Source organism: Furipterus horrens, unplaced genomic scaffold, assembly GCF_987537825.1.
Source record: "Furipterus horrens unplaced genomic scaffold, mFurHor1.1.pri manual_scaffold_2, whole genome shotgun sequence".
Lineage (NCBI taxonomy): Eukaryota > Metazoa > Chordata > Mammalia > Chiroptera > Furipteridae > Furipterus > Furipterus horrens.
In genome coordinates this window covers 22,051,712-22,064,834 of record NW_028327172.1, presented here as the reverse complement: position 1 = coordinate 22,064,834, position 13,123 = coordinate 22,051,712, and the positions used below count along the sequence as shown (strand labels likewise).

At 41.1% G+C, this 13,123-nt stretch overlaps 1 non-coding gene and 1 pseudogene across 1 annotated transcript; both read right to left on the bottom strand.

The window, feature by feature from the left end:
* Nucleotides 1–7,413: 7,413 nt before the first annotated feature.
* LOC150018005 (U6 spliceosomal RNA) lies at nt 7,414–7,522 on the bottom strand. The gene has a single exon (XR_016509405.1). It is a non-coding gene; the product is annotated as a U6 spliceosomal RNA (small nuclear RNA).
* A 4,588-nt stretch (nt 7,523–12,110) lies between these two features.
* On the bottom strand, nt 12,111–12,563 carry LOC150018004 (cytochrome c oxidase subunit 7B, mitochondrial pseudogene; annotated as a pseudogene).
* Nucleotides 12,564–13,123: the final 560 nt, after the last annotated feature.

Below are 13,123 nucleotides of genomic sequence, written 5' to 3'. Positions count from 1 at the left end.
AGTTTCAACCCAATATTAAAAATGGGCAAAAGACCTGAACAGACACGTCACCAAAGAAGATACACAGATGGTAAGTAAGCATATGTCATGTCATTAGAAAACTGCAAATCAAAACAACAGAGAGATACCACTACGCACCTATTAAAATGGCCAAAATATGAAACACTGACAACACTAATGTTGGTGAGGATATACAGCAATAGAAACTCTCATTTATTACTGGTTGGAATGCAGAATGGTAACAGTCACTTTGGAAGACAGTTTGGCGACTTCTTACAAACTAAATATACTCTTCCAACCCTGACCAGTGTGGCTCAGTTGGGCATCATCCTGCAATGCAAAAGATTGTCAGTTTGATTCCTGGTCAGGGCACATGGCTGGGTTTCAGGTTCAGTCCCCAGTTGGGGCACGTAGAAGAGTCAACCAATCAGTTTCTCTCTCACATTCATGTTTCTCACCCTCTTGCTCCCTCCCTATAAAAATAAATTAATTAAATTTAAAAAATAACAACTAAATATACTCTTCCCATTTGATCCAGCAATCATCTTCCATGGTATTTACCCAGATGAGTTGAAAACTTTATGGCCACACAAAAACCTGTACATGGATGTTTATAGCAGCTTCACTAATTATTGCCAGAACCTGGGAGCAACCGTGATCTCCTTCAGTCAGCAAGTAGAAAAATGTGGTACATTCAGATAATGTAATATTATTCAATGCTAAAAAAGAAATGGGCTATCAAGTCATGACAAGACATGATGGAAACAAAAGCATATTATTAAGTCAAAGAAGCCAATCTGAAAAGGATATAACCTGTAAAATTCCAATTATGTGACATTCTTGAAAAGGTAAAACTATGGGGACAATAAAAATATCAATGTTTGTCAGGGGTTATGGTAGGGGGTGAGAAGGATTGAAAAGGTGGAGCACAGATTTTTAAGTCAGTGAAATTATTCTGTATGATACTGTAATGATAGACACATCACACATTTGTCCCAACCCATAGGATGTACACCAACAGAGAAACCTGATATAGTCTATGGACTTTGGGTGATAATGACCTGTCTGTAGGTTCATTGATTTTAACAAATGACTTCTGGTGGGGGATGCTGCAAGTAGCTAATGTTGTTCATCTGTGCAAAAGGGGGTTTGATGGGAACTCTGTACTTTCTACTCATTTTTACTCTGAACCTAAAACTGCTCTAAAAAGTAAAGTTTACTTTAAAAATTACTTTTGGGATCCAAGATGACAGAGGAGTGAGTGGAAGCTACACTAACTTCCTCCCAGGACCAATCTGGAATTACAACCTAATTGTAGAGAAATGATCTGGAATAACCAAATGAACACTAGCCGAAGAGAAGCCTTAAAACCACAGACAGACAGACTGGTAGGAAGTGCAGAGACACCAGAGGGCTGGCTGGGCTCCCATGCATGGCAGCTGAAGGGACAGAGAAACATCTCAGCAGCCCGGGATCCCCTAGAGAAGGATGGGGTCTAAACCTCCAGCTGGGCTTCCCAGCCTACAGCAACAGAGCAGAAAGTAAAATAGCATCCAACTGTGAAAAGTGAAAAGCCGAAGGGTTTTTTGTTGACCTGAGAAAAATGGCTGGAGACAAAGACTCTTAAAAGGACCACATATGAAAACATATTTGCACTCACTTATCCTGGGCTCCAGCAGAGGGAGAGCAGAGTGGACTAGAGATACTTAAGGAGAATTTGGGACGGTGGCTTTGAGGAGAGAACTGAGGGAGCAGCCGACCGGGTCTTAGTGCTGACTCATTCCCCACACTGCAGGCAGACCACTCCCCTCCAAGTGGCATCAGCCTGAGGGGAAGCAAAAGCCCCGCCCTCAGGAGTTAATCTGTCCCGCCCTCGATGCTTAAGCCTGACAGCAGATCACAGATTGAATAGATTAACAACTAAAGGGGGCAGACAAAGGCAGTAGGTCTCTGGCAGTCTTGAACAGGCTGCCGAGGCCCAGACTGGGACACGATCTGACTGCCAGGGGCAGATCCGGGAAGGAAAGAAAGTGCACCTCTACAACAGTATACAAGACGTGGTGGGAGGAGTGACTCTCAGTAGGCTCGCTGGAGAGAAGGACCCAACAAAGAGCAACACAACAACAACCAAAGCCCAAGTACAACCGGACAGCCCAAATAAATGGCATAAAGGGCATCCCAAGAGCATCAAGTCCAGGAGATCAAAGAGACTGCACCACTGAATCCCACAGGTCTCCACCACAGAAGGTCACAACACAAAGACAGAAGTTGCACTGTCTGAGAACTTTTTTCTACATTGTCCTCCAGCTCACTGATTTGATCTGACCTTCTGCTTCATCTAGCCTGCTTTTGATTCCTTCTACAGTGTTCTTCAATTCAGAAATTGTAGTCTTCATTTCCTCCTAGCTCTTATTGATAGTTTCTATGTCGTTTTTAATGCTGGTGTAGTTCTCAGTAAGTTCCCTGTAGCTTCCCTGGAGTTCTTCATAGTTCCCCTGGAGCTCTTTGTAGTTTTCTTTGAGGTCGCTGAGCTCATTGAGCTTCCCTATAATTATTATTATGAATTCCATGTCTGATAGTTTGCTTACCTCTATTTCATTTAGCACTCTTTCTGGGGATTTCTCCTTTCCTTTTGATGGGGGTGTTGCTTCTTTGTCTCCACTTTTTTGTGACTCTTTTTGTTTGTCTCTGCTTCTTAGATTGATCTGCTTTGACTTCCTGTCTTTGTGTTGTGACCTTCTGTGGTGGAGACCTGTGGGATTCAGTGGTGCAGTCTCTTTGATCTCCTGGACTTGATGCTCTTGGGATGCCCTTTATGCCATTTATTTGGGCTGTCCGGTTGTACTTGGGCTTTGGTTGTTGTTGTGTTGCTCTTTGTTGGGTCCTTCTCTCCAGCGAGCCTACTGAGAGTCACTCCTCCCACCACGTCTTGTATACTGTTGTAGAGGTGCACTTTCTTTCCTTCCCGGATCTGCCCCTGGCAGTCAGATCGTGTCCCAGTCTGGGCCTCGGCAGCCTGTTCAAGACTGCCAGAGACCTACTGCCTTTGTCTGCCCCCTTTAGTTGTTAATCTATTCAATCTGTGATCTGCTGTCAGGCTTAAGCATCGAGGGCGGGACAGATTAACTCCTGAGGGCGGGGCTTTTGCTTCCCCTCAGGCTGATGCCACTTGGAGGGGAGTGGTCTGCCTGCAGTGTGGGGAATGAGTCAGCACTAAGACCCGGTCGGCTGCTCCCTCAGTTCTCTCCTCAAAGCCACCGTCCCAAATTCTCCTTAAGTATCTCTAGTCCACTCTGCTCTCCCTCTGCTGGAGCCCAGGATAAGTGAGTGCAAATATGTTTTCATATGTGGTCCTTTTAAGAGTCTTTGTCTCCAGCCATTTTTCTCAGGTCAACAAAAAACCCTTCGGCTTTTCACTTTTCACAGTTGGATGCTATTTTACTTTCTGCTCTGTTGCTGTAGGCTGGGAAGCCCAGCTGGAGGTTTAGACCCCATCCTTCTCTAGGGGATCCCGGGCTGCTGAGATGTTTCTCTGTCCCTTCAGCTGCCATGCATGGGAGCCCAGCCTGCCCTCTGTTGAGGGCAGCCAGTCCTCTGGTGTCTCCACACTTTATGCCAGTCTTGTGATGAAGTGGTCTTTTCTGTCTGTCTGTGGTTATAAGGCTTCTCTTCAGCTAGTGTTCAGTTGGTTATTCCAGATGATTCCCACACAATTAAGTTGTAATTCCAGATTGGTCCTGTGAGGAAGTTAGTGTAGCTTCCACTTATTCCTCTGCCATCTTGGGTCTCCCAAACTTAAAAACTAGGTGGAATAGCCACACTTCATATAAAATTGAATGTGTCCTCACAACTGCTTAGCAATATGCTTCCAAAAGAGACACAAGTCAAAAAGGAGAACTTTGGAAACTAGAATCATAGAGATTTGGCGGATTTAGTGATTAGAAACACCCTTACAAAGTTAGTGCAGTATTGTCTGAAGTCCATTGCTGATTTTAAACATATTTTTCTCTCTCAGGGACCAGAAAAAATAATGTAGGGGTCACTGGTACATATATTAGGAAACAGAGTTTGTAAGGTCTAGTTGAAAGTCACAAAAACCTGACTTAAACCAGTCTACCGAATTGTGAAGTCTGGGTTGCGATAGTCTGAGCCTTGGTATACGTTTTCATTTATTGTTCACAGCATCCAAAGCCTCCATTATTGATTGGTTGGTTGGAAAAAGAGAGAGAAACATCATCTTGTTGTTCCACTTATTTATGCATTCAGTGGTTGATTCTTGTATGACTGAAAATAAAACTTCGGTGTATTGAAACAACACTCTAACCAACTGAGCTACCCAGTCAGAAGCAAAGGTTCTTTTCAATATGGAGCTTCTAGAATCACCCCAATTAAAAAAAAAAATTTAATCGTATAAATATTTGCTGTTTTCTTTGTCTTTGTTTTTTCCACTTTTTGTGTGATGCCTAATGGTTGAATATTGGACTTTGTGGATTGATGCACTATTTTCTATTTTTTAAGATTTAATATTTTTATTATTATTTTTTAAATTTACTTTTAGAGAGAAGGGAAGGGGGAAAGAAACCTCAATGTGTCAGAGAAATATTGATCAGTTGCCTCTTGCACACCCCCAACTGGGGAACTGGCCCACAACCCAGGCTATGCCCTGACCAGGAATTAAACTAGCGACTTTTTGGTCTGCTGGATGACACCTAATCTACTGAGCCACACCAGTCAGGACTGGTTTTTTTTTGCATTTATAACAACTTTATTGGTGTATAAATTACATGCCATAAAATGAAGCCACCCTCAATGAGTAGTTTCATGAGTTTCAACCTGTGTAGACAACCATGTAACAATCATCCCAGCTGTAGAAAGTTCCAATCTGTCCCTTGATTGTCAATTTCCTGGCTCTCCACCCTCAGGCTACCACTGATCTATTTTCTGTCACTATAGATTAGTTTTGCCTACACTAGAATTTCATATAAATCATATAAATTTCATATACTCTTTAGTCTCTTGTTTCTTTCACTCAGCAGAATGTTATTACAGATGTCTGTAGTTTGTTCCTACTTACTGCTGAATAGTATTTCATTGTATCGATATACCACAATTTGTTTATCTATTTAATAGATAATAAGCATTGTAAAAATGGTACTGTGAACATCCATATATAAATATGTTTTAGACATTATTTTCAGTTCTTTTGGGTAAACACCTAGGAGTGGAATTGCTGGTAATAGGCGGGCGTATGTTTAAATTTATAAGAAACTACTCAATTGGTTTTCGAAGTGGTGAACCATTTTACACTCCCAAACAGACTGTATGAAGGTTCCAGTGGCTCCACATCCCTGTCAATGTTTGCTGTCACAAGTCTTTCCATTTTATTGACTCTGGTGGGTGTGTAGTGGCATCTCATTTTGGTTTTAGTTTGCATTTCCTTGATGACTGATGGTATTGAGTATTTTTCTATATGCTTATTAGCCATTCATGTATCTTCTTTTATCAAATGTCTATTCAAATCTGTGGCCATTTTTTATTGGTTTATTTATCTTCTTACTTTTGAGTTATATATTCCGGGTATAAGTTCTTTGTCAGATATGTTTGGCAAATATTTTCTCCTAGGTCATGGTTTGCCTTTTCATTTTTTAACCGTGTCTTTCAAAGAGCAGAAGTTTTACATTTTGATTGAGTACAGTTTATCAGCCTTTCTTTTATATTCATTTTTTGTATGTGTGTCCTGCCAGGAAATCAATGTCTTCCCCCAAATTGTGAAGATTTCCTTCTATGTTTTCTTCTAGACATTTTATAGTTTCAGCTTTTACATGTAAGTCTAATTTTTGTGTGTATATATGAAATTAGGATCAAGGTTAATTTTCTCCCATTCAACTACGCAGTTGTTTTAACAAGGTTTGTTTACAAATCTTTCTTTTCTCCACCAAATTATCTGAATTATCTTGGAGCTTTGTTGTAAATCAATTGATAATATGTATTTGGGGCTTTCTGTTCTGTTCAATCGATCTGTCTATTCTAATGCCAATACCATACTGTTTTGCTCACTGTAACTTTGGAGTAAGTCTTGAAAAGAAGTAACATAGGTCTTCCAACTTTATTTTTTTTCAAACATTATTAATTATTTTGGCTACTCAAGGCATTTTGCACATATAAAATATATACATTATATATGGATATAACATATATATTATACATTATATATTGTACATATATACATTATATATGTATATAACATATATATTAGAATTAGCTTGTATTGATAACTTCTTTGGGATTGTTTGCCCCAGTTTTACCTCTTAAACATGGTTTTGGGATGTAGCTTTTAGCACCTTTAGCACCTTCCTTCACTCTGTCTTGTCCCTTAGCCAATCCATAGCTGACAAGGAGAAAATTCAAACTGCTTAGACTTGGGACAGTCATTTATAACAAGACATAAAAATTTAAATTACAGCACTAAAGTTAAGTAGTTATAACAAACAATAGAATAAGACATGTTTCCGCAAAAGCAGAACCTGAGACAGTGATTTAGATCAGGTAGTTTAATTGTGAGACAGTGAGAATGACAGAGCAGTGAGAGAGACAGGGCAGGAGGAGAAGACAAACAAGAGCATTTCATCAAAGCTGTTATTGGCAACAAGGGCTCCCTTCCCTGAGGACCACTGAGAAAGGTGCTAAATGCCTTCCGTAACAACCCACCTGGAAGCTAGGAGGCTGGAGTGTTTATCCACTGACTTCCTTCTCTGTTGATTAAGGGTTTCTGTTGATGGGGAGATGCAAACTTCCTTGAATTTCAGAGAGCTTCAGTGATGTCAAGGAAAGCAGAGTGCAGAAAGACACAGGGCATGAAGTAAGTCAGAACTGCCACAGAGATAAGTCAGGGGATGTGACCTGGGCACCAGAGGAGTACGCTCCCATGTGTCCTGAGTAATGTTTCCTCTAAGTTTTTATTTATTTATTTTATTTAATAATTTTTATTGTATTTTTGTCATTACCATTTAGTCTCCTTATATCCCCCTCCCCTCTGCAATCACCACACTGTTCTCCATGTCCATGAGCCCTTTTTCCTTTTTGTTCAACCCCTCTATTCCCTACCCTCCCTGCCTTATCTGTCATCCAGCTGTCTATGAGACTGTCTCTCTTTTCCTTGGTAGTTCAGCTTGTTCATTTAGATTCCACATATGAATGAAATCATATGGTATTTGTCTTTCTCTGCCTGGCTTATTTCACTTAGTATGATGTTCTCCAGGTCCATCCATAAAGTCCCAAAGGATAAAACTTTCTTCTTTTTTACATCTGAGTAGTATTCCATTGTGTAAATGTCTCATAGTTGTTTTATCCACTCATCTACTGATGGACACTTGGATTGCTTCCAAATCTTGCCGATCATAACTAATGCTACAAAATAATAAGGAATGCTTCACAGATTTGTGTGTCATCCTTGTGCAGGCGCCATGCTAATCTTCCCTGTAGCATTCCAATTTTAGTATATATAAGCTGCCAAAGCAAGCACTCTTCTGAGTTTTTAAAGTTCTGAGTGAGAAGCTGTATTACATAGACAGCAGAAAAGTGAATATACATAAATATAATAAAACTGGTGTAATGAAGAGTCCACTGCTTACTTTGTTACTTTCATAAATGTTCTTCTGTATGAGTGGATTTGGTGTGTGAAACTCTACAAAGTTACTGAATTCTCATTTCTCCCCTGAAAAGAGATAGCACTCATGGAACAGAAGAAACATGAAGACATGTTGAGCAAGAGACTATATACATTTCTTCAGAATTTGCAGAAATTTGGGAGAGGGTTTTTTCATTTTCATAAGACATTTGAGACCGATTCTTGAACTTGAGAAACTAAAAAATCTGATATGACAAAACTGAATCTGATACAAAGTAATAACATGCTTAATAGTTAGTACACATATACTAACATTAACATGCACAATAATCAGGTGAAGCCTAAAACTTTCCCAACAAGCTTTCTTTACCACGGCCATCTCTGGGGCTTTGGGATAAAGGGAACAAAGAAGTAACAAGAGACAGGAGAAGATACAAATGAGCAGAAGGTGCCTTACACCTGGGCTGTGACTGAGAGGAGCTGGAGACTGAGAACATGAGCTTCATCACCCTCACTTTGAGGGTCAGCCCTCCAGCAGCAAAACCTCTGGAAAATATTTGCCTCATGTTGTGCTTGCTGACAACCAGAACAAATGTGACTTTCCTAAGTATTGAAATGTTTTTGCCTTTTCTTATTATTATTGGTGTTGGTGGTATATGCGTGTGTGTGTGTGTGTGCGTGTGTATAAACCTATGAAGAAACTGTGCTTCTCATGTTAGTACACCAATATTCCATACAGGCTGAAGACTAGGGCAGGACATTAGGATGGGCAAGGGAATGTTTCCCACAGCTTTGATCATGTCACTACCTGCCTAAAAGCTTCTCATGGCTCCTTATTGTGAGGGAGTATACTAAAGTCTTATAAATAAATATTTGGTTATGGGGCCAAATATGGGACTATTTGAACATCAAAATAAGTAAGTACGGAGATGGATTATAATCCTGTGTTCAAGGATCCCCAAGAACACCCTCACTTTCAATGATTTGCTATAAGGACTCACAGATTAGAGAAGTTGTTATGTTGATGGTTACAGTTTGTTACTGTGAAAGAAAACAGATCAAAATCAGTGATAGAAAAAGGGACATAGTGCAGACTATACAGGAGACCAGGTGCAAGTTTGCAGCTTTCCTCTCCCATTATTACAATGGCCTGTAGACATTAATCACATGAAGTATTGCTAACCAGGGAAGCTCACCTGAGCCTTGGTGTCCAGGTCTTTCATTGGGTGTCAGTCACATAGGCATGGCTGACTACACTGGTGACTGAACTTAATTCTCCAGCCTCTTCAGAGGTCAAGCTGATCATAAATCACATTGTCAGCATAAACTATCGGGTATGGGTCAAGGCCTCAGATAAACAAAATGCAATTTTTTTTTTACCCTCCCTGCGGACATATCTTCATTGCTTTTAGAGAGAGAAGAAGGAAGACAGTAACACTGATGTGAGAGAGAAGCATTGACTGGTTGCCTCCTGTATGGGCCTGGATTTGGAATTGTATGTGCCTGGACCAGGATCGAACCCGCAACCTCTCCATTACCAGATAATGCTCCAACCATCTGAGCCACAGTGGCCAGGGCTAAACAAAGATATTCTTAACAGGCACAGCATTCAAAGTGCTTAAAAGTTATTGCCCTGGAGCCTGGCAAGGCCATACCTTTCTTTGAAATGCAACTACTGAATTAATCCTTTGAATAAAATAAGAATCCATGAGTCTATATTGAAACAAATAGGTAGATTATTTTAAAATTTCCTTCCTGTAGAAGAGTAACTAATGATTATAGGAGGAATAATGGAGTTAGAAAAATCACTATTTGGTAACCATAATAATACTTAATTGAAGCCAAGAATCATTCATGGAAACTCTAGTGAGTTGATTGTTGTTCACCCAAAAGATATGTCCATGCCCTAATCTTCAAAAGCTGTGAATGTGACTTTATTTGGAAAAAAGGTCTTTGCAGATGTAATTAAATCAAGTATATTGAAAGGAGATCATCATTGGTTCTAAATCCAACGACAAGTGTTCTTACAAAAGACAGAGCAGCAGGCAGATATACAGAAGAGAAGACAATGTGAGACAGAGGCAGAGGTGGGAATAATGTGTCCAGAAACCAAGGAAGGCTGCCAGAGCTGGAACAGGCAAGGAAGAATTCTCCTCTAGAGTCTCCAGGGAAAGCACAGCCCTGCAGTCATCTTGATTTCAAACTTCTGGCCTCTAGAGTTGTGAGACAATAAATTTCTGTCATTTTAAGCCATCCACTTTGTGATAATTTGCTGTAGAAGCCACAGGAAACTAATATAGATGCTAAAACCAAAGGTAAAAGAATGATGCCTTGAGAATTTAGAAAGTCTTAAAGCACCCAGAAAATTCTTAATTATAAAGGAAACTATAGTAACTCTTTAGTGGAGAAACTTGGCAATAGCCCTTTTAGCAAACTCATTGGGTTTTAGAGTCAAACACAGCTGGTTTGAAGTTCTGCCTGCACCATTATCAATTTAATATAATAACTCAAGTGATTTTGAGAGTTAGGTATCTTCATTAAGTCTCAATTTCCTGTAAAATGGGAATATTAGTAACCAATACCCACATATTAAGAACATTTTGAGGATTATATGAGATAATCCATGTGAAGTCCATAGCACAGGATCCAGCACATAATTGTAATGGGGTGCACAGCAGGGGTCCCCTGAAAATAGAAGAAAATCCCACAACCCTTGGAAGGGGGAACTGGATGATACAGCATTTAAGATACTTTGCATAACAATGTCAAGTTAATAGCCATTCCTTTTTTGAAGGAAGAGGTCTGCTCCCCAGGGTGAAAGGTGTACATGACTCTGAGAGTGACCAGGGACTTCTGACATAACCAGGGAGCTTACCATGCCTGTGTGAGAGGTAGGGGGCAGATGCCCATCTCAGAAATTGCTGGAACTCTTGCCCTGACTAAAGATGGCAGCCGAAAGAAGATAAAAGATCGGGGTAAGTGGTGTGAGAAATGCTCACAATAAAAACTGGGACACGAGACTTGAGCAGCAAAGCGAGGCATTTATTAGTGAGGTGTTTATTCACGAGTCTGCAGAGTTGGGCGCACCCTCAGCCAGGAGAACGTGCGCCCCAAGTAGACAAAGATTAGCTCCCCCTCTCCTCTCCTTCTCCCCCGTTTCTCCATTACTGGTTACTCCGGAGTTACAATCTAATGCGATTATCTAAATGACCCTATTGTGATTTGTAAATATGTTACTACTGTCAGCTACCTTCTCCCATTTTCCCTTTGTCTGGTGATGACTATCTCTCCCCATTCAGGATGCCCCTTAAGACCCTCTCATTACATTTGCCCTTTGTTACTAATGATTTTCTACTGGTTTGGGAGTCACTATGTCCTTGTTTCTTACAATTCTCCCTGTCTTCTCTCTGGAAATTGACTACTCAAACCATTCTATTTATCCCTTCAAATCTAAGGAGGATTTTTCAACTTTCTTCCTCATAGTTAGGATTCCCTTTGGCCTTTAGGAGGAGGAGATTATGAAAAGTTGCTGGCATCTGTTTAGTTAGTGCAGTCTCTATTAGTCTTTGAACTAAACCTCTAACGCATGGAATAATACAGCAGCGTAAAGCTGTGAGGATGCCTGCTACCACTACCAGGGATACAAGAGCTAATGAGATTATTCCTTTCCAGTTGCCAAACCAATTTTCTAACCATCCTGTTATGGGATTGTCAATACCTGAGTTTTCTGCTAGTTCATTTGCTAAGGTAGTTAGTCCATGCAGAGCCTTAGTGATAGATCCATCAGGGGTTGTATTATTAGGGATAAAGGTGCAACACTGTCCCCCGAGCATTGCACATACACCTCCCTTTTCTGCCAACATCATATCCAGTGCCATCCTGTTCTCCTAAGCCACTTGATTGGTGGCATGGAATTGTTGAGCAATTCCTTCTATAGCATTCCTAATATAATTCATAAACCTCTGCTGGTTATAATAAATATAATTTATCCAATCAACATTTTTATTAATGGTTGACCACCAGAAGAGCACTGACTCAAACCCTGCTGCTATCTGATTTCTAGCTCTAAACTCATTTGGAACTCCTCTAGGGACCCCAATGGCGTCAATATAGATATGAGGATCGAAGGATCCACCAGGCGCCACTGACCTCTTTTTCCTAGCAGGGGCAGTTTGGACCACTTTTTGGAAATGCTGGGGTAAATGGGATAGCCAATTGAATCAGGGCACAGGTTCCACTCCACCTGTCAGGCAGGATTTTCCAGAGATTCCTCTGCCCACAATACCACCAGACATTTGCTCTGGGGATTCGGAGGGGAATATAGTTGCCTGCCACATTGTGAAGGTGGTATGAGTGCATGTTAGGAGTTCTCCCACAGGGGTACCCGAATTCCCTTCCCACCTAGGGAGGCAAGAAGAGTAATTCATGGGCCCCACTGACTATGAAGGGAGGGATTGAGACCCATTACTTCTTTTATTTTTTTTTTGAAGGTTTCAAATGTACTTTATTTCTTCCATCGTGCCATATTTTAATGGGTAGACAGTGTTTTCCACTTGGCAGCAATTACGAGTTGATTTTGAGCCCGTTAATTATTACACTGGCTGGGATGATTACTAATCTCTCCACTCCTTTGGGGTGACTCTGCCAACGGGGGACAGATTCCATTCTATTCCAATTTGTGTTGCTGTATATGCCCATGCAGCAATACAGAAAGTGACTCCACTAGCTAATACAGCGTTACCATATTTGTCATGGAAATCAGGTGTGCGTTTCTGGTTGATCTGCCTTGCCATCATTTGCTGAATGCTACGAACTGGGAGACAACCTAGCGCGTTTTTGGCCAAAGGAAACATTGTGAAGCTGAAGACAGAACTGCAGCGACAGCACTTGCTGGTTTGTCGCACCTTCGCGTCCCGTACCCTTGCAAAGAACCCTGAAAAACTGAGACCCATTACTTCTTATAGAGGGAAAGAGGAGAGACGAGCTTCTGCAAGTCTCATTTCCCCATGCATTCTCATCATGGGAGAGAGCGAGCATACAGGCCATTCCCGAGGGGTCAGAGTCCCAGCCTAGGGAAATGGTACGACCTGTGCCTGGGGTCTCCCTGTGGTACAAGCATAACAGTTGCTTTTATTCAGGGATTTAATGGTAAATTTGACCCATTCTACCCAAGCATTTGCGTCCCCGTACCCAGTCTCTATCTCTAAGGTTTGTCTGAGATCTAATACCTCAAAAACTTTTACCTTGGCTGGATTATTCTGGGGTCTTTTCTGAGGTATTTCTGAGGTCTGGCTGGGGGAAGTTAGATTTTCTAGGGAAGGAGGAGTTGTCACCAAGTGAAGACCTAGCCACCCTACTGGATCTATGCCAGATACATCAGCTCCTAGGCCACAAACTGTGGTAGCCACGTGGGGTTCCTGGCTTAAGGCCTGTGGCTGGTTAAGTGTTAGAAGAAGAAGGTTGCACTGGAGAGGCTGGCAGTTTGGGGGAGGAGCT